Consider the following 20,861-nt stretch of genomic DNA (forward strand, 5'->3'; position numbering starts at 1 on the left):
TTCTGACTAATGTGAACGCATTTTTTCAAGCCTTGGGGTTGTTGTATGACGAACCTAATGCTATTGATCAGGCTGAAAAGACCCTGTTGGCATTGAGGCAGGGTCGAGATTCTCCAGAATTGTACTGTCAAAAATTCCGAAAGTGGGCGGTCCTTACTACCTGGAATGATAATGCCTTGACAGCTCTTTCGGAAGGGTTTGTCAGAAGCCGTAAAAGATACTATGGTGGGATTTCCTGTTCCCTCTGGTCTTGACGATTCTATGTCATTAGCCATTCAGGTTGATCAGCGTTTACGTGAACGCAGGACTGCACGAGAGGTGTTGCCACCTGTTGAACAAGTGTCTGAACCTATGCAATGTGATAGAGTTTTGTCCAGGGAGCAACGTCAGGATTTCAGAAGGCGTAATAAGCTGTGTTTTTTTCGTGGAGATGCCTCGCATATTATTTCTGTCTGTCCTAAACGAGAGAAACGTTTTGCACACACGTTTTCTGTGGGTGGTGTTCAACCTAAGTTTCTTCTGGCAATTACTCTGATCTGCTCCCTGTCCACATTTTCCGCCAAGGCTTTTGTGGATTCGTGAGCAGCCCTGAACCTAATGGACTTGGATTTTGCTAAACGTTGTGGATTTCCGATGACACCTCTGCGGACGCCTATCCCTTTGAGGGGGATTGATGCCACTCCTTTGGCGAAAAATAAACCTCAGTTTTGGACCCAGGTGGTAATGCGGGTCACCCCAGACCATCAAGAAAATTGCAGATTTTTGGTGTTGCATAATTTGCATGATACCATTGTTCTGGGGTTTCCCTGGTTGCAAATTCATAATCCAGTTTTGGATTGGAAATCTGTGTCTGTGGTGAGTTGGGGTTGTCGGTGTGCCCTTAGTGAGGCTCCGGTTTTTTCCACCTGTCCTCAGTCGCATGATGTTCCTGATTATTTGGCGGACTTTTATGATGTATTTAGTGAGAATGAGTCTGCGTCTCTGCCTCCTCATAGGAGTTATGACTGTGCAATTGAACTGAGCCCGGGGTGTGAATTTCCCAATGGTCAGCTCTTCAATTTATCTGTACCCGAGCACGAGGCTATGCGATCCTATATTAAGGAGGCGTTGGAGAAGGGTCATATTAGACCATCCTCTTCACCCTTAGGTGCTGTTTTTTTTTCGTGGCCAAAAAGGATGGTTCATTAAGGCCTTGTATTGATTATCGTGCCCTCAACAAAATTACTATTAAATATCAGTATCCGTTACCCCTGATTTTGGATCTATTCTCCAGTGTTAAAGGTGCTTGCTGGTTTACCAAGCTTGACCTCAGGGGGGTGTATAATCTTATCCGCATTAAGCATGGGGATGAATGGAAGACGGCGTTTAATACTCCGGAGGGACATTTTGAGTACCTGGTGATGCCTTTTGGGCTCACTAATGCCCCTTCTGTCTTCCAGTGCTTCATGAACGACATTTTCCAAGACTTTGTGGATAAATTTTTGATTATCTATCTGGATGATATTTTGATCTTCTCCGAGGATTGGGATTCTCATGTGGAACATGTTCGGACTGTGTTCTGGATCTTGAGGGAGAATTCCCTGTATGTCAAAGGATCGAAATGCCTTTTTGGGGTACAGAGGATTTCTTTTTTGGGATTTATTTTGTCTCCGTCAACTATTGAAATGGACCCGGCCAAGGTACAGGCCATTTATGATTGGGTTCAGCCCACTTCTTTGAAGGCCCTCCAGAAGTTTTTGGGTTTTGCTAATTTTTATCGGAAATTTATAGCAAAATTTTCTAGTATTGCCAAGCCATTGACTGATCTGACTAAGAAGGGTGCTGATGTGTTGAATTGGTCTCCGGAGGCTGTTTCTTCCTTTCAGGAGCTGAAGCGAAGATTCACTTCTGCCCCGGTTTTGCGGCAACCTGATGTCTCACTCCCGTTCCAGGTAGATGTGGACACTTCTGAGATTGGTGCAGGAGCTGTTTTGTCCCAAAAGGATCCTGTAACATCTAAAATGAATCCCTGTGCTTTCTTTTCCCGAAAGTTCTCTCCATCTGAACGTAACTATGATGCGGGGAATCGGGAACTGTTAGCCATGAAATGGGCATTTGAGGAGTTGAGACATTGGTTGGAGGGAGCTAAACATCAAGTCGTGGTTCTCACTGACCACAAGAATTTGATTTACCTGGTGTCGGCCAAACGCTTGAACCCTAGACAGGCTAGGTGGGCCTTGATTTTTACACGTTTTGATTTTGTGGTCTCTTTTCTTCCTGGCACTAAGAATGTCAAGGCTGACGCTCTCTCTAGGAGCTTCTTTGCTGATTCTCCTGTGGTGACCAAGCCTGCTACCATCTTAGGTGAAGGGGTAGTTCTTTCTGCCATCTCGCCCGATTTGAGACGTGCTCTGGAAGAGTTCTAGGAGGACAAACCTGAGCGTTGTCCCAGTGGAAAGTTGTATGTTCCTGACCAGTGGAAGAAGAGAGTGATGTCTGAAGTTCATTGCTCTGCATTGGCTGGTCATCCAGGTATTTTTGGTACTAGAGATCTGGTGAGTCGTTTTTTTTGGTGGCCCGCCTTGTCTCGTGATGTCAGGAATTTTGTGCAGTCCTGTGGGACTTGCTCCCGGTCTAAACCTTGTTCTCGCTCTAGTGGGTTGTTGATGCCTTTGCCGGTCCCCAGGAGGCCATGGACCCATATTTCAATGGATTTCATCTCTGATATGCCTGTCTCTCAGAGTATGACTGTTATTTGGGTGATTTGTGATAGGTTCTCTAAGATGGTTCATCTTCTACCACTCCCTAAGTTGCCATCTTCCTCTGAGTTGGTGCCCCTGTTTTTGCAACAGGTGGTTCGCTTGCACGGGATTCCTGAGAACATTGTATCTGACAGAGGAGTTCAGTTTGTGTCTAGATTTTGGAGGACTTTCTGTTCCAAGCTGGGAATTCAGTTGTCCTTCTCCTCTGCTTTTCACCCTCAGACCAATGGGCAGATGGAGAGAACAAACCAGACCTTGGAGTCGTATTTGAGATGTTTTATTTCCGCTGATCAGGATGATTGGGTTTCATTTTTGCCCTTGGCCGAATTTGCTTTAAATAATAGAGCTAGTTCTGCCACTTTGATGTCACCTTTTTTTTGTAACTTTGGGTTTCATCCTCGATTTTCTTCAGGGCAGGTGGAGTCTTCTGCCTGCCCAGGTGTTGACACTGTGGTGGAGAGAATGCACCAGATCTGGGACCAAGTGGTGGATAAGTTGTCTCTCTCCCAGGAAAAGGCCCAGAGGTGTGGAGCTGTGAGGATTGGGTGGTAGTTGATGAGGAAGGGGTTATAGGGGAAGGATCTACAGGGGAAGGGGCAACAAATTGAAGGATTTGATCAGGGATGGCAGTGGAGACATTGGGGATAGATGACAAAGTGGAATCATGGAAATCAATAGACAAACTAAAAGGAACAGACAAAGACACAAGGGAAGGTAGTTACAAATTGGTAGGTGAGGGTGAAGGTGGTGGGTTCAATGTGGGAATGGTTTTTTGGCTCCTAGTTTTTGTTCTGGTGTAACATTTTTTTTTTTGCCCTCTGTTTTTTGGCCGATTGGGAGTGGTGGTCTCTGCAGCAGTCATCTGGCATGGTGCTGGACTGGGCCGCATTGTGGATACTGTGCTGTCTGCAGGGGTGCTGGACTGGGCAGGTTTTCTGGACTGAGCACGGGTGCCGGACTGGGCACGGGTGCTGGAGTGGGCAGCATCGTGGATACTGCTGGCTGCATGGGTGCTGGACTCTGCAGCATGGTGGATGCTGCTGGCTGCAAGTTTGATGAATTCGGCAGCGTTGTCGCTCTGTGAACTGGAGGCAGTGGTGGAGGATAGTTCAGTGCTATGGGAGTTGGGAAATAGATTGGCTGCTGGTAATATCCTCCGGCCTGTTGATTGTAGCTTGGGACTGCTGCTGCTGCAATTTATGGCTGTAAGTAGCCTGGCAGGCCTGCATGACGTTCAGCTGGAGTTGAGGCATAAGGTTTTACCGACATTCTCCGCTCTGTTGCAGAAAAAAATGTCACGCCGATCTCTCAAGGTCGGCTTCCAGGCGGTCAAGGCGTTTGTTGACGTCCTTGAACCCACTCTTCACTCTGTCAGCAATCAACCTAACACCATCCTGGAAGACTGAGCTTAAGTGCATAAACTCGGGCATGCCTGACCTCTCCAGGGCCCTCTGCTGCTGACGAGAAGACCCAACAAAAGCAGGGGCAGAGGGCTAGGAGAGGGGAAAACCTGATGGAACGGCTGGCTGTTCCCCAGCCTGTGAAGCCTGCAAGGTTGCTCCATCGCTGGTGGATGATTGGGACTGTGTCTGTTCAGTGGCTGGCTGGTAGATGAGGGGCTGCTTCAACAGAGGATGATCCGGGTTGTGTTGTGCTGCACCAGGTTCTGTGTGGGAAAAAACATTAGTGGAAAAAAAACAGGTTGTGTTGGGCTGCTCCAGGTTCTGTGTGGGAAAAAAATTAAAACATTATTAAAAAGAAAATAAAAAAAATTAAAAAAAATGTATACTTACGTTTCCTGAGCAAGCGAAGGCCTCAGAAATGCAAGGTTCCGGTGGTATTTGTATTTCCGGAACCTTTGAGCAGAACGACTTCGAACCCGAATCTCCTCTCTCATGTGCTTGTTGAAGCGGTCTTTCATCGAGTGCCAACGGATTTTGATTCTCTTCACTGTGAAGGGGGAAAAAAAGAAAAATTAATTAGAAAACAATGCACATACATTAACAGGTTCACTGCCACGCCAGATCACATTGCAATATGTACACAAAATCATTTCTGGCACGTCGCGCGGCACAGTCCCAATCAGCCAGCAGCGATGTTGCCACTTCTTCCCAGAGACGTCGAATCACCACATTGTCGGAGTGCTGATGGTCACGGTTGTCCTACAACGGTACTCGCTCTTGGACAAGGTGGATTAATTGCTTGTTGTCTATGTCGATTGTGGCTTTTTCCCGTTGTGAAACCTATAGATAAATTAGAAAAAAAATTCTATTATAACTCTGATGAAAATACTACTTACACCACGTCTGTCCTCCTGAGACAAATGACCCCGACGACTCTGGGAAGAATCATCTCCACTCGACTGTCCTGCTCTTCATCAGTGGCAGGTACCTGTAAAGAAGTTACATGATTTAACACATGTGTAGTATTGCCAGTCAATACATACAAATCAGTATAGCAATTGTGACTACATAATATTTGTCAGGTCCACACTGGGAAGAAGCCAGTTCTTCGCTTGAGGACATGTTTGAAGAGCAGGCAGCAGTCAAGTGAAACACTACAGAAAAGAACAGAAGAAAAATTAAACTTGTTAAGATCCAAAAACAATGTAGACCAAAAAAAAAAAAATCCATGGACATCAATAGTTACATTACAGGCAGTAGTCCAACAGCACAGCAGTCAGCACAGGCCAGAGACAAACGGCAGCACCAGGAGGCAACCACAGCTCCAAGAGACAACCACAGCACCAGGAGAGTCGACCAGTCTACAAGGAACAGAAAAAGCATTGAGAGAGACAGACATTTTCAAAGCTTCTATACTTACATAGACAGTGTTGTCCTCACCACGACAGAAAGCAGCACCAGGAGAAAGCCACTGCACCAGGAGACAACCAGGAGAAAACCGCTGCACCAGGAGACAACCACTGCACCAGGAGAGTCGACAAGTCTAAAAGTAACAGAAAAAAAATTAGTACAAAGAGCAGTGAGGGAGGATGACATTTTCTAAGGGTCTATACTTACATAGCCAGTGTTGTGTTATCCTCCAGAGTCCAGAGAGTTATGGCCTTGCAGTGTCTACACATCCTTTTATAGCGCTATCAATTAGCTGGTTGTTGAATCACTTCCGGACCAATTCATTAAAATTACGCCTTTGTATTGAACACATGTGCGTACGCATGTCCTTGCGTGCGCATGCGATCCCATAGACAGTAATGCGTTTTGTTGATGCACTCATCCGCATGTGCATGACTACACATATTTGACAGATTTTTGCCGCTTGTAAAGAATTTTGTAAAGAATTTTTGGTCCTGAGCAATGTCCTAGATTTTATTACCAGTGTCCCTGTGACCAACACCAATGCTGTGCAATTCTGTGCTGGAAATAAGTGCTGGATTATCAGAATTTATGGATTTTTGTGTTATGCAATCCCGGCAAGTATACATTTCTACTTTTTGTAGTAAAATATAACTCATTCTCGCGAAATGCTTCTTGTATAATCTGCTCAAAAACAACTGTAAGAATCGTCACGTACGAACAGCACGTTAAAGGAGACAAATATATCACCTTCCTTGTGACTGCCATGCTTCATCATTAAAAAAATGAAAATAATATTTTAATTTGGTGAAGTGATTTCATGTTGTTTCTGTCCACCACAGTGGGTAGTAGGTACCATTTAACGCCTCATTTCCTCTGCTGCATCCTGGGTGGAGGTGGAGAGTTTTCAGTTCCCGCGCTTGTTGCCATTTCCCTTATTGATCACTAGAGGGCACAACAGTACAGTAGACTGTTAAGTATCAGTCCACGCATTACAGGACATGTGCAATGTCTCAGAAATCCATTTTCTTACTGTTCTTTCAAGAGCCATAACGCTTTTTTTTTTATTTCTCCATAGACATATAGTACCTTTATTTTTTTATTTTTTTTTTTTGCAGGAAGGGTTGCAATTTTGAAAGACACCATTCATATAATGTACTGAAAAATGGGATAATATTTCTAATATTTTTTTTAGATTTTTCATGTTACTGCATTAGCACCATAACTCCATGGCTCCAAGTTCGCATCTCTTTTGGCAGATAGTGTGTGCAACACAGTAAAACGCTGCGGAATATGTTAGCGCTATATAAAAATAAAGATTATTATTATTATTATTATTATTATTATATAGTGACTGATTTAATCAGCCAAAATCTGCCTTTAACAGCGGCGGGTGCTCCTCTGCCCATGGTTCTTATCTTGGTAAATGGCGCTGTCAGTCTCTGCACTCCATTGCAGTAAAATGTGAGAAATTAAAAAAAAAAAAAAAAAAAAATTAAAAAAAATCCATTAAAAATAAAACAACTAAAAATAAAAAATACATATATTTGGTATCGCTGGGTTGAGAAATGTCCGAACTATCAAAATATAAAATTAATTAATCTGATTGGTCACCACCGTAATGAGAAAAAAAATCGAAACCTCAGAATTACGTTTATTTTGGTCACCACAACAAAGTGCAATAAGAGGCGATCGAAACATCATATATACTCCAAAATGGTATCAGTAAAAAATAATCCCTCATAAAGCCCCATACCTCAAAATGGAAAATGTTACAGGTCTTGGAAAATGGCGACAAAAGAAGATTTTTTTTTCTTCAAATTTCTGATTTTGTTTTCACCACTTAAATTAAAAAAATAATAAAAAATATATATATATATTAATCCAACAATGTAGACCAGCTCACTCCTGTGAACCACCTGGAACCTCAGCTGACCTGGTTAACTCCGTTGTGCCCGGATCTGGATGTAGGAGTCCATCCATACAAATGTGAACAACGACAAAGCAAAGTCCAGCAATAACGTGAGCAATCCAGGATGCTGTTAAAAATCTTTTCTTTCTTTTTATTCATAAATCCATTAAAATACAATGGACCAAGCAGTTCAAAACAGCAATAACGCAGGAAAGTAGTGCAGATAGGACTACGCGTTTCAGCGGTAAAACCCGCCTTCTTCACGGTCCAAAAAAAAATAAATATATATATATATATACATATTTGGCATCTGTGTACACATGATAAAATGAATGGTGTCATTCAAAAGTACAAATCGTCCTGCAAAAAAAACAAGCCCTCATGCGGCTATATAAAATACAAAAGTTATGGCTCTTGAAAGAAGGGGAGGAAAAAACGAAACTGAAAAAAAAACCCCCCAGAAAATAGCCTGGTCAGGAAGAGGTTATTTTGAATTTTAAAAATGACCTGGAAATATAATTCTTCGGGTCACTGCAATTATGGCGAACCAAATATAAGGTTTTTTTAAATAAATATTTTGGTGGTAAAAAAAAAAAAAGTCTGCACTTTTGTGATGCCCTATTCGGACACCCGTAACTTTTTTATTTTCCGTTAATGTAGTGTAAGAGCTTGTTTTTTGCATGCGGAGCTTCGGTTTATATTGATTACGTTTTGGGGTACATATGATGTTTAAATTGCTTTTTATTGCGTTATTTTGCGAAGTGTGAAGACCAAAAAACAGCAATTCTGGCATTTCCTTTTTTTTTTGGTTTTTTTTTCAGATCTTCACATCCAATGTATAAATACCATAATTTTACATTTTTATATTGTTTTGACGCTTTTTGAAAAAAATCTTTGAATGGGTAAAAGGAGGGGATTTTGTATATTATTATTTTTTTTTTTTTAATTTTTCCTTTTATGTTTTGTCTCCTAAGGCTAAATTCAAACCAAGTTTTAATATACTTTATACTAATATACTTTAATATTATTATTATAATTATAAATAATAATAATAATAATAATAATATACATTTACTTTACACTGCAATATCATAGTGTAACTGATGTTCTCTCGTGAAGCCCCTCGAGACGTTTCACATGAGGACTATGATGAAAGCCATGTTGGTCTTCAGCAAGCTCCTGTTTGCCATTGTAACCCACGTGATCGCTGGCGGGGGGCGGGGATTGATGGCAGACTCTTTAAATGGTGCTGTCAGCGATTGACAGTGGAATAGAAATGGTTAGAAAGCAGCGATTGCTCCAGTGAGCAGCAGATGCTGGCTGTGTATCGCTGCCGGCGTCCCCTTAGTAGAGAGCGAGTTCAGTTCCTGAGACTCCTCCAAACATCCTGCATGTGACCTGTAAAGAAAATGTACGATACAAATAGTTAAGGGATAAATATATCAAATTTACAAACCGAAGAAAAGATAGAATTAATTATAAAATTGTATAATTGGGAATTAATGCAGCCAGTGATATACAGTGGGTACGGAAAGTATTCAGACTCCTATAAATTTTTTGCTCTTTTTTTCATTGTAGCCATTTGGTAAATTCAAAAAAGTTCATTTTTTTTCTCATTAATGTACACTCTCCACCCCATCTTGGCTGAAAAAAAACAGAAATGTAGGAATTTTTGCAAATTTATTAAAAAAGAAAAACTGAAATACCCCTTAACTATTTGTATCATACATTTTCTTTACAGGCCACGTGCAGGATGTTTGGAGGAGCCTCTTGTTGGCGGGGGGGAAGTGACGCTGAGTGGCTATACAGATTCAGTAGTTCTCTATATATTACATGAATCCTTGAAAATGGGAGTGCTAGTACCAGTCTGAATAATAATCCAATCTATTTCAACACTGAAATAGTACACAATTAGATTAGGTCTTTTTCCATTCAATTGTGGAATAAGCTGTGTGCTCTGACCTCCTATCGATACCCGGTACAAGCATGAAATGGCGCTCCCTGGCTTGCCCCCCTCTTTTACACTGGCTGTGATGGCCACTCCGATTGGCTGCCCTAGACCATGTGAGGCCATTATGAGGAAACCTGAGCGGCTGTGCCTGAAAATATTAGCGTACTTTCTTAATCTTCAGCAGCGTGGGAAATGGCGGTGATATTTTTTTCTTTTATTCGATCCTTGCAAATTGAATCACAGAGTGTTAGAATTAGCGAGGACCTGTGAATTTCAGTAAATTTGATTCCAAGTTGTGCATTTATTTGGTTAACACTAATATTCACTTCTCACTCAGAGTGGCACCACTTCTCCGAACTCAGCACTGCATCCACTATTGGTCTCAATGGTCTCATAATTTTTTTTTTTACATTTTTTTCACTTCCAGGACCCATTAATAAGGCGCTGTCCAGTAGTGTCCACCCCCCTTTAAATAGAAGAGCTTGGCACCAGTATTATAATGGTAAGGAGCTAGAGGAACCTGCTCAATGTGTGATGAAACAAGTTGCATGAGACTTACGGTGGGCCATTAGAGTGGTGCTGCACAAGTGGGGCAGAGTGTTTCCTCTAGGAAAAAAGTCATGAACAGTGCAGAGAGACTTTTTTTTCACAGATTTGGAAATCACTGCTTGGTCTGCTGTAATCCTGAAATCTGAAACACTAGGATTGAAGTCCTGTTGCAAAAATTATCTTGCAATGGGCATGCTGCATGTTCTCAGCCATAAGTGGTCAAGCATCTATGAAAAGTAGTGATATAGACTATGAGGATTGTGGACAGGTCACTGATACTGGAGGGGAGATGTGTGCTACTCAGGATGTTAGCCTCAGTGATATAAACCTATAAAAAATGCTGCAGCATTCTAAGTGCTGAGAGGGGTTAATCAGCCATGTTAAGGGTTAGGTTTTTTTTTGTGAACAGCTGAAAAGTTGGGTGGGAGGCTGTTCACCAAGTCTCCAGCCCAGGGTGTGGTCCAGAAATTAAATGTGGAGCCCTTGGACTCATTCAGTGTTCAGTGTGTCACAATCCATGCTGGATTGTGACAGATAAAAGCACAAGTAACCTTTTTTTCCTTTAAGCTGTTTGCTTAAAGTTAGTTTTGCTCCCGGTGGCCATTAGGGTCATTACACAGTGGTGTCTTTAGTTCTTGTTTTGCCCCCGGTGGTGGCTAGTATTATTACACGGGAATCACTAACAGGTGTGATGGCTGGCTCTCACCTATAAAGGAGAGTCAGGTGGTCTCACTCACTGTTTGTGATATTGGTCCTTTCCAATAATTCTTGGTGGAGGAAGGAGCTAGAGAAGAGTTCCTTGCAGCTCAGTCAGAGTCCTGGTGTGGAAGGAGCCACAGAGAGGAGTTCCTTGCAGCTCTGACAAAGCTTTAGTGAAGTAGCAGCTATTAAGGAGGAAAGCTGTACTCGGATTGCTGGACTCTGTTGCTGGGAGCAATAGCAACAGAGCAAAGCTAAGTGGTGTTTTCCCTGTTTGTAACTTTCCGTTTGTGTGTCTTAGTGCAGTGGTGGGATTAGTTTCTGCACCGTCCAATTCATTAGAAAGGGATAGGTGCAGGGCAAGCTAGGGTTTTTAGGTATCCTGCTCGTCGCCAGGTGCGGAACCTGCTTAGGGACCGTCAGGAGTGTAGAGACACTGACTAAGGGGAGTGCAGGAGGTCTCCACGTCCCCGTTCCCTATCGGAGGGCCCTCCATTGTATCGGTTTCCCTGGTGTTTCCCTTATCTCTGTAAATTCGCCCTGCTGGAGGCAGTGTATCCAGACACACGTGTAATTATTTAAATTGGCCTGCTGGAGGCAGTGTATCCGGCTGCACGTTAGATTGTTTAAATTCGCCCTGCTGGAGGCGGTGTATCCAGGGTCACGGGTGTCATAGAAATTCGTCCTGCTGGAGGCAGTGTATCCAGTCACATTGTGTGTCTGGAGATGAGATCTCCAGAGCTGTGCTAGTGTTAACTCTGTGTCATGCGTTATAGGTCTGACAGGCACAGCTCACACATTTTTGTTTTGCCCTCCTCTCCAAGGCGGCAGGGGATCCCGCCCCTCCCACTACCTTCCTATCTTTAGGTGCTGCTTGAAACCCCCCCATTCAGTTGTACCATCATCCTTCCGGAGAGCAGACATGACCTCCGTAGCCTCTCAGGCTCATTGCGCCTGAAGTTTCTTAGTTTTGAAGGTTCGTACTTTCTGTTTTTTTCTTCATCACAATTGTTTACTTTCATGTTTTATGAATGAATAATGCAAAGTTTGTGGATATTTCATAGAAATAAGTAGGGTTTTCTTACAAATAAGAGGGTTTTGGTGGTAGTTGTGAAATTTACGTATTTTTTAATTTAGTACGTTAATGTTTATAAAATGTTCTTTTCTTGCATGTTATTTTGTGTACTTTCTTTTACTACATCCCTATGAAGGTCACTGATTACTTTTAGAGACCAGAAATTGAGTTAATTAGATAGTATAGGCGGTTTTGTAACGCGTGCCTGTCAGGCGCATCGCACCTGAACTTGGCAGTGCCAGAGATGCTATGGTTAAAGAGAATTGAACCTTGTTTTTCTTCACCTGAGTGGGTGGATCCCTGCAGCCACACAGATTGTACTGTATGCTATCTTGTTGTTCCCTTTATGCCAGGAGGGCAGTGTATATTTTACCTGATTTTGCACTGGTTTATGCGGTATTTTTTAACCCCTTCCTGACATCAGACGTACTATCCCGTCCATGGGACCCGGGCCCCTATGCCCATGGACGGGATAGTACGTCTACCGCGATCAGCGGCGCCCACGTGGTGAGCGCCGCTGATCGCGGCCGGGTGTCAGCTGATTATCACAGCTGACACCCGGCACAATGTGTCAGGAGCGGTCACGGACCGCCCCCGACACGTTAATCCCTTGCACACCGCGATCAAACATGATCGCGGTGTACCGGGGGTTAAAGGGAAGCATCGGCAGGGAGGGGGCTCCCTCCGTGCTTTCCTGAGCCCCCCACGGCAGCGCAATGTGCAGCGCTGCTGCTGGGGGCTCCTTTCCTGCAGGCCCCCGAATCCAAGATGGCAACGGGGGCCTTCGGGGGCCTGGAGGAAGCTGGCTTCCTCAGTGCCTGCAAAGCGCAGGCATGAGGAAGCCTTCTGCACTGCCTGTGACAGATTGCTGATCTGTCACAGTGATCTGTGATGTGACAGATCAGCGATCTGTCACAGGACAGTGATGTCCCACCTGGGACTATTTAATAAAGTTAAAAAAAATTAAAAAAGGTGTTAAAATAAATTTAAAAAAATCACCAAATAAATTAGAAAAAAAAAAATATTCCCCCAAATAAATCCATTTTTTGGAAATAAAAAAAAAAACAATAAAAGTACACATATTAGGTATCGCTGCGTCTGTAACGACCCGCCCTATAAAACTGTCCCATTAGTTAACCCCTTAAAAAATAAAAAAACTAAGCAAAAAATAATGATTTATTATCATACTGCCAAACAAAAAGTGTAATAACGCGTGATCAAAAAGACGCATATAAATATCCATGGTACCGCTGAAAATGTCATCTTGTCCCGCAAAAAACGAACCAACAACAGAGCATCATCAGCGAAAAAATAAAAAAGTTATAGCTCGCAGAATAAAGCGATGCAAAAATAATTATTTTTTATATAAAATTGTTTTCATTGCATAAAACCGACAAAACATAAAAAAGACCTAAATGAGGTATCGCTGTAACCGTACTGACCCGAAGAATAAAACCGCTTTATCAATTTTATCGCATGCGGAACGGTGTAAACGCACCCCCCCAAAAGAAATTCATGAAACGCTGGTTTTTGTTCATTCTGCGTCCCAAAAATCGGAATTTAAAGCGATCAAAAAATGTCACGTGCCCGAAAATGGTACCAATAAAAATGTCAACTCGTCCCGCAAAAAATAAGACCTCAGATGACTCGGTTGGTCAAAATACGGAAAAATTATAGCTCTCAATATGTGATGATGCAAAAACTATTTTTACAATAAAAAGCGTATTTTAGCGTGCCTCAGCTGCCAAATATAAAAACCGCCATAAATAGTAAATCAAACCCCCGTTATCAACCCCTTAGTTAGGGAAAAATAATAAAATAAAAAAAATGTATTTATTTCCATTTTTCCATTAGGGTTAGGGTTAGGGCTAGGGTTAGGGTTAGGGCTAGGGTTAGGGCTAGGGTTAGGGTTAGGGCTAGGGTTAGGGCCAGGGTTAGGGTTAGGGCTGAGATTAGGGTTAGGGGTGTGTTGGGGTTCGGGTTGGAGTTAGAATTGGCGGGTTTCCACTGTTTGGGCACATCAGGTGCTCTCCAAATGCAACATGGCATCTGATCTCAATTCCAGCCAATTCTGAGTTGAAAAAGTCAAATGGTGCTCCTTCCCTTCCAAGCTCTGCCATGCGCCCAAACAGTGTTTTACCCCCACATGTAGGGTATCAGCCTACTCAGATCAAATTGCAAAACAATTTTTGGGGTCCAATTTCTCCTGTTAGCCTCAGGAAAATGAAAAATTGGGGGCAAAAATATCATTTTTGTGGAAAAAAATGATTTTTTTATTTTCACGTCAAGGCATTATAAACTTCTGTGAAGCCCTTGGGGGTTCAAAGTGCTCACCACACATCTATATAAGTTCCTTAGGGGGTCTCGTTTCCAAAATGGGGTCATTTGTGGGGGGTTTGTACTGTTTAGGTACATTAGGGGCTCTCCAAAGGCAACATGACACCCGCAGAACATTCCCTCAAAGTCTGAATTCCAAAACGTCACTACTTCCCTTCCGAGCCCCGACTTGTGTACATACAGTTTTTTTCTCCCACATATGGGGCGTCAGCGTACTCAGGACAAATTGGACAACAACTTTTGGGGTTCAATTTCTCCTGTTACCCTTGGGAATATAAAAAAATTGGGGACTAATTGATCATGTTTGTGGAAAAAATACGATTTTTTTATTTACATGCCCGGGCATTATAAACTTCTGTGAAGCCCTTGGGGGTTCAAAGTGCTCACCACACATCTAGATAAGTTCCTTAGGGGGTCTCGTTTCCAAAATGGGGTCATTTGTGGGGGGTTTCCACTGTTTAGGTACATTAGGGGCTCTCCAAAGGCAACATGACACCCGCAGAACATTCCCTCAAAGTCTGCATTCCAAAACGTCACTACTTCCCTTCCGAGCCACGACGTGTGTCCATACAGTAGTTTTCTCCCACATATGGGGCGTCAGCGTACTCAGGACAAATTGGACAACAACTTTTGGGGTTAAATTTCTCCTGTTACCCTTGGGAAAATAAAAAAATTGGGGACTAATTGATCATGTTTGTGGAAAAAATACGATTTTTTTATTTACATGCCCGGGCATTATAAACTTCTGTGAAGCCTTTGGGGGTTCAAAGTGCTCACCTCACACCTAGATAAGTTCCTTAGGGGGTCTAGTTTTCAAAACGAGGTCATTTGTGGGGGGTTTCCACTGTTTAGGTACATTAGGGGCTCTCCAAAGGCAACATGACACCCGCAGACCATTCAATCAAAGTCTGCATTCCAAAACGTCACTACTTCCCTTCCGAGCCCCAACGTGTGCCCATACAGTAGTTTTCTCCCACATATGGGGTATCAGCATACTCAGGACAAATTGGACAACAACTTTTGGGGTCCAATTTCTCCTGGTACCCTTGGGAAAATAAAAAAATGGTGACTAAAAGATCATGTTTGTGGAAAAAATACGAATTTTTTATTTTCACGCCCGGGCGTTATAAACTTCTGTGAAGCACTGGGGGGTTCAAAGTGCTCACCACACATCTAGATAAGTTCCTTGGGGGGTCTAGTTTACAAAATGGTGTCATTTGTGGGGGGTTTCCACTGTTTAGGTACATCAGGGGTTTTCCAATCGCGACATGGTGTCCGATCTCAATTCCAGCCAAAAACGTCAAATGGCACTGCTTCCCTTCCGAGCTCTGCCATGCGCCCAAATAGTGGTTTACCCCCACATGTGGGGTATCAGCGTACTCAGAACAAATTGCACAATAATTTTTTGGGTCCTGTTACCCTTGGAAAAATAAGAATTGAGGGTGAAAAGATCATTTTTGTGGAAAAAATATGATTTTTTAATTGTACGGCTTTATGTTATAAACTTCTGTGAAGCCCTTGGGGGGTTCAAAGTTCTCACCACACATCTAGATAAGTTCCTTAGGGGGTCTAGTTTCCAAAATGGTGTCATTTGTGGAGGGTTTCCACTGTTTTAGTACATCAGGGGTTTTCCAATCGCGACATTATGTCCGATCTCAATTCCAGCCAAAAACGTCAAATGGCGCTGCTTCCCTTCCGAGCTCTGCCATGCGCCCAAATAGTGGTTTACCCCCACATGTGGGGTATCAGCGTACTCAGGACAAATTGCACAATAACTTTTAGGGTCCTGTTACCCTTGGGAAAATAAAAATTGGGGGTGAAAAGATCATTTTTGTGGAAAAAATATGATTTTTTAATTGTACTGCTGTACGTTATAAACTTCTGTAAAGCCCTTGTGGGTTCAAAGTTCTCACCGCATATCTAGATAAGTTCCTTGGGGGGTCTAGTTTCCAAAATGGGGTCACTTGTAGGGGGTTTCCATTGTTTAAGTACATCAGGGACTCTCCAAACGTGACATGGCGTCCGATCTGAATTCCAGCCAATTTTGCATTGAAAAAGTCAAACGGCGCTCCTTCCATTCTGAGCTCTGCCATGCGCCGAAACAGTCGTTCCCCCCCACATATAAGGTATCAGCGCACTCAGGACAAATTGCACAATAACTTTTGCAGTCCAATTTCTCCTGTTACCCTTGGTAAAATAAAAAAAATTGAACCTGAAGTATTTTTTTTGTGAAAAAAAGTTAGATGTTCATTTTTTTTTAAATATTCAAAAAAGGGTTAATAAACTTCTTGAATGTGGTTTTGAGCACCTTAAGGGGTGCAGTTTTTAGAATGGTGTCACTTTTGGGTATTTTCTATCATATAGACCCCTCAAAGTGGCTTCAAATGTGATGTGGTCCTAAAAACAAAATGGTGTTGTAAAAATGAGAAATCACTGGTCAAATTTTAACCCTTATAACTTCCTAACAAAAAAAAATTTTGGTTCCAAAATTGTGCTGATGTAAAGTAAACATGTGGGAAATGTTAGTTATCAAGTTTTTTGTGTGCCGTATCTCTGTGATTTAAGGGCATAAAAATTCAAAGTTGGAAAATTACGAAATATTAAAAATTTTCGCCAAATTTCCATTTTTCTCACAAATAAACGCAAGTTATTTGAATGAAATTTTACCACTAACATGAAGTACAATATGTCACGAGAAAACAATGTCAGAATCACCGGGATCCATGGAAGCGTTCCAGAGTTATGACCTCATAAAGGTACAGTGGTCAGAATTGTAAAAATTGGCCCGGTCATGAACGTGCAAACCACCCTTGGGGGTGAAGGGGTTAATAAACCAGTTTAAAATTTAAAAGGAAAGTGTTCCTGTGACTACCTCTTTGAGCAGCTGAGTGAGTTGATCTACCACAGGATCCATAGTGTCTGGTAAACCCAAGACATGGCATACATCACAAGCTGTGACTGGTAGGAACCACCTTGGCACCGTAGAATGAGCAAAAGCCATCATTCACTTGGTGACGACCTGTAACAGGGCTGTTATTTACCATGGGAAACATTAATACTGATGTCTTATTATGTTTCAGAGAGTCTTTTGGGCAACAGGCATGATTGTTGACTGTCATCTCTGCACCCCCTATAGCTATACCTCTGGGTGCAATACATACATTGTGGCTTCAGTCCTTACAACATTCCTAACCAGCACTAACGACGATACACAATAGCTGATGGGATGAAATAATGGAAATGCAGCAGATTGTCAATAAACATGAATCAGCATGTTAGAAAACATTTCCTTTTCCAAAATCTTTATCTGTCTCATCTCCTAAAATAAGTAATACATGTAAACAAGCAGCGTGTAAGGTGGTAACCCCTGCCAATCTTGGTGTGTTTGATTGTTTCCCGTTTTTTTGTTTTTGTGCTTGATGAGCCTGTGTGAGCAGGGTTGCAACTAAACATTTATAGAATTTCTAGATGTAACAACACCACGCTCCAGCCCCCCAACTTCCTGATTGCTGGGGATGGGGAGCTCTCCTCTTTGGCAAACAGAGCATGTGTACGGTATATACTGTACATATGATATTTGCCAGGTCACTTCCACGAGCGTGTACAAAGCAGTCCGGGTACACCAGATAGTAATACAAAAGAAAAAAGTTCTCCAGCATCAAGGTTACAAAAGTGTTCAGTCTTCATTTGGATGCAGATTAAAAAAAAACTATTACAGACAAATATTGCATGGCCACTGATGCACTTTAAACAGTGATGAGCAAGCACTGAAATGCTTGGGTGCTCGTTGCTCGAGTCGAGAAAATCAAAATACTCGAGTGCTTGACACGAGTAACCATGATTGCCACTAGGAATTTCGGGACCCCACACTGGCAAAATTTATGGGGCCCCCCCTTGACACTCTGTCCAAGCTCCACCCCCAGTTCCGTCTCCACCCTAGCTCATCCTCTACCATGCAAACCTTTCAAAATCCCTCCTCCCTTTCTTGGAAAAACTTCACTTCTGCACCACGCCCTCACTAATCACACATTAACACCATATCACATACATAGCCATCAGCTTTTGTTTTGACCAAAAGATTTTTTAAGCCTGCCACCACGACAAGGTAGACTCTATTGGCAGGGCCCTACTGTACTCTATCCTATTAAACATTTTGGTAACCTTTTTTTTTGGTAAACTTTTTTTTATTTTGTATATTTAAATTATATTTCTTCAAGGGAATGTGTCACATACATTTTTTAAACTAATTGAAATTATATATATATATATATATATATATATATATATATATACAATCACATACTGGACAAACGAATACATTGACTTGTTATTTACTCACACAGCCGGTGTTGCCGCCGCGCCCACCACCCGATCAAGAAGAATCTAATGGTTGTTTCAGCCTGCCCACCGCAGCCGCCTCAGCCTGCCCACCAAATAAATGGAAAGTGTATATCACTGCATATATAATCACTGATTATATACTACAAAAAAAAATCATCTTTATTGGTATTTGTTAAAAGCCGATAAATTATAGAACATAAATACACCTCAAAATGTAACTCTAAGTGATTATGAAAAGACCCAAAAATAAATAAAATAGGAGTCAAGAGTAAAGGGCTGATCACCCCATTTCTTTAGTTTACTAACTTTTATACAGTAATAATTCCAAAACTCTTTAGGGCAGGGTTCCCCAACTCCAGTCCTCAAGGCCCACCAACAGATCATGTTTTCAGGATTTCCTTTGTATTGCTCAGGTGATAATTGCTTCACCTGTGCAATACAAAGGAAATCATGAAAGCATGATCTGTTGGTGGGCCTTGAGGACTGGAGTTGGGGAACCCTGCTTTACGGTATGTTCCCACGGTCAGTAAATGCTACGATAAAGTTGACCCCTTAAGGAACATATTTAGATGTGTGGTGAGCACTTTGAACTCCCAAGTGCTTGGCAGAAGTTTTATGATGTAGAGCCATAAAAATAAAAAAATCTTATTTTTTTTTAACAAAAATGATATTTTCACCCCCAATTTTTTATTTTCTCAAGTGTAACATGAGAAATTGGACCCTAACAGTTGTTGTGCAATTTGTCCTGAGTATGCTGATACCCCAAATGTGGGGGCAAACCACTGTTTGGGTGCATGGCAGAGCTTGGAAGGGAGGGAGCACTGTTTGACTTTTTCAATGCAGAATTGGCTGGAATTGAGTTCAGACACTATGTTGCGTTTGGAGAGCCCTTGATGTGCCTAAACAGTGGAAACCCCCCAATTCTAACTCCAACCCAAACCGCAGCACAGTCAGCAGCATGCTGGTACTGTGCAGCACAGTCTGTGCTGACTAAAAGGATAGGACAACGGCTGAGCTGCAGGTGGAGACAGTCAAGATGCTGGTACTGGTCAGCACAGTCTGTGCTGAATAAAAGGATAGGACTACGGGCTGAGCTGCAGAGACTGTGGAGACAGTCAACAATGTGCCTACTAATCATGGACGCTGGAGATTTGTCCCCCTGGGCCCTGGCTCACCCCATCATCAGCCCCCTGGCTCACCCCATCATCAGCCCCCTGGCTCACTCCATCATCAGCCCCCTGGCTCACCCCATCATCAGCCCCCTGGCTCACTCCATCATCAGCCCCCTGGTTCACCCCATCATCAGCCGGGTCCCCTGGCTCACCCCATCATCAGCCCCCTGGCTCACCCCATCATCAGCCCCTGGCCCTGACTCACCCCATCATCAGGCTCTGGCTCACCCCATCATCAGGCCCTGGCTCACCCCATTATCAGCCCCTGGCTCACCCCATCATCAGCCCCTGGCCCTGGCTCACCCCATCATCAGCCCCCTGGCTCCCCCATCATCAGCCTCCTGGCTCACCCCCAATCATCATCCGGGCCCCCTGGTTCACCCCATCATCAGCCAGGCCCTCTGGTTCACCCCATCATCAGTGCGGCCGCCATGGAGAGAGAGACAGACAAGACAAAGACAGACTACTTACCTTACCCTGCTCGCTCGCTGCCCCCTCGTGACTCTGCCTGCCGTCTGCGTCCCGCCGCCGTCCACCATCTTCTGCCACCGCTCCCAGTCCCATGTGGTGCCGGAATAAGGAAGTGGAGCAGAGCAGCGTGGATGTCACGTGAAGGGGTGGCGCTGGACCAAGGTGCACCGGGGGGGGGGAGGGGCCCGGCATGAGCTGCGCACCGGAAAAGCGGAGAAGCCTGAGGCTGAACAAAATGTAGGGGGGCCCAGAGCCCGAGCGTGGACTGGGCTGCCAGCATGCTCGGCGCCGGCGGGCCCCCATAATCACCGGGCCCCATACACTTATAAGGGCTGTCATGCCCTGATGGTGGCCCTGCGAGCAATCTAATATACATTGGCATGACGACACGTCAATTGAAGACACGTGTTCGGGAACATGTATTGGGGATACAGGCGGCAGGAGGCCTTGATGACCCAACCACACTTAGGACGTTACCGCGGCATTTCAAGCTCAAACACGGATGTGATGGTTCTTTGCTACGTGTCCGTGGCATTGACATTATTGATCCGGGGGTCCGTGGTGGTAATCTAACTCAAAAGCTCACACAACGTGAAACACGCTGGATTTGGTCTCTGGATACTGTTCACCCAAAGGGGCTAAACGAGGCTATTAGCTTTGCTCCATTTTTATAGCGGAGTTTACCATCGAATATGACCATATCGACCAATGGCTGTTGTTTTTATTGTTTGGTTTTAACTCTCTTTTTTAATTTTTAGAGTTTTCTACCGATATCTCCGTGCATCATCTGCGTTATGTTT

General features: G+C 43.3%; 1 long non-coding RNA gene across 1 annotated transcript in view; it reads right to left on the reverse strand.

Annotated features, from left to right (window-relative positions):
- Nucleotides 1–8,378: 8,378 nt before the first annotated feature.
- LOC141100345 (uncharacterized) overlaps nt 8,379–20,861 on the reverse strand; it is a 140,972-nt gene continuing 128,489 nt past the window's right edge. The window contains exon 3 of the long non-coding RNA XR_012234679.1: nt 8,379–8,864. This is a non-coding gene — a long non-coding RNA (uncharacterized lncRNA). The remainder of the gene's footprint in view (nt 8,865–20,861) is intronic.

This window comes from Dendrobates tinctorius, unplaced genomic scaffold (genome assembly GCF_039654945.1).
Source record: "Dendrobates tinctorius isolate UK_male_01 unplaced genomic scaffold, ASM3965494v1 ptg000104l, whole genome shotgun sequence".
In the NCBI taxonomy this organism is placed as follows: Eukaryota; Metazoa; Chordata; class Amphibia; order Anura; family Dendrobatidae; genus Dendrobates; species Dendrobates tinctorius.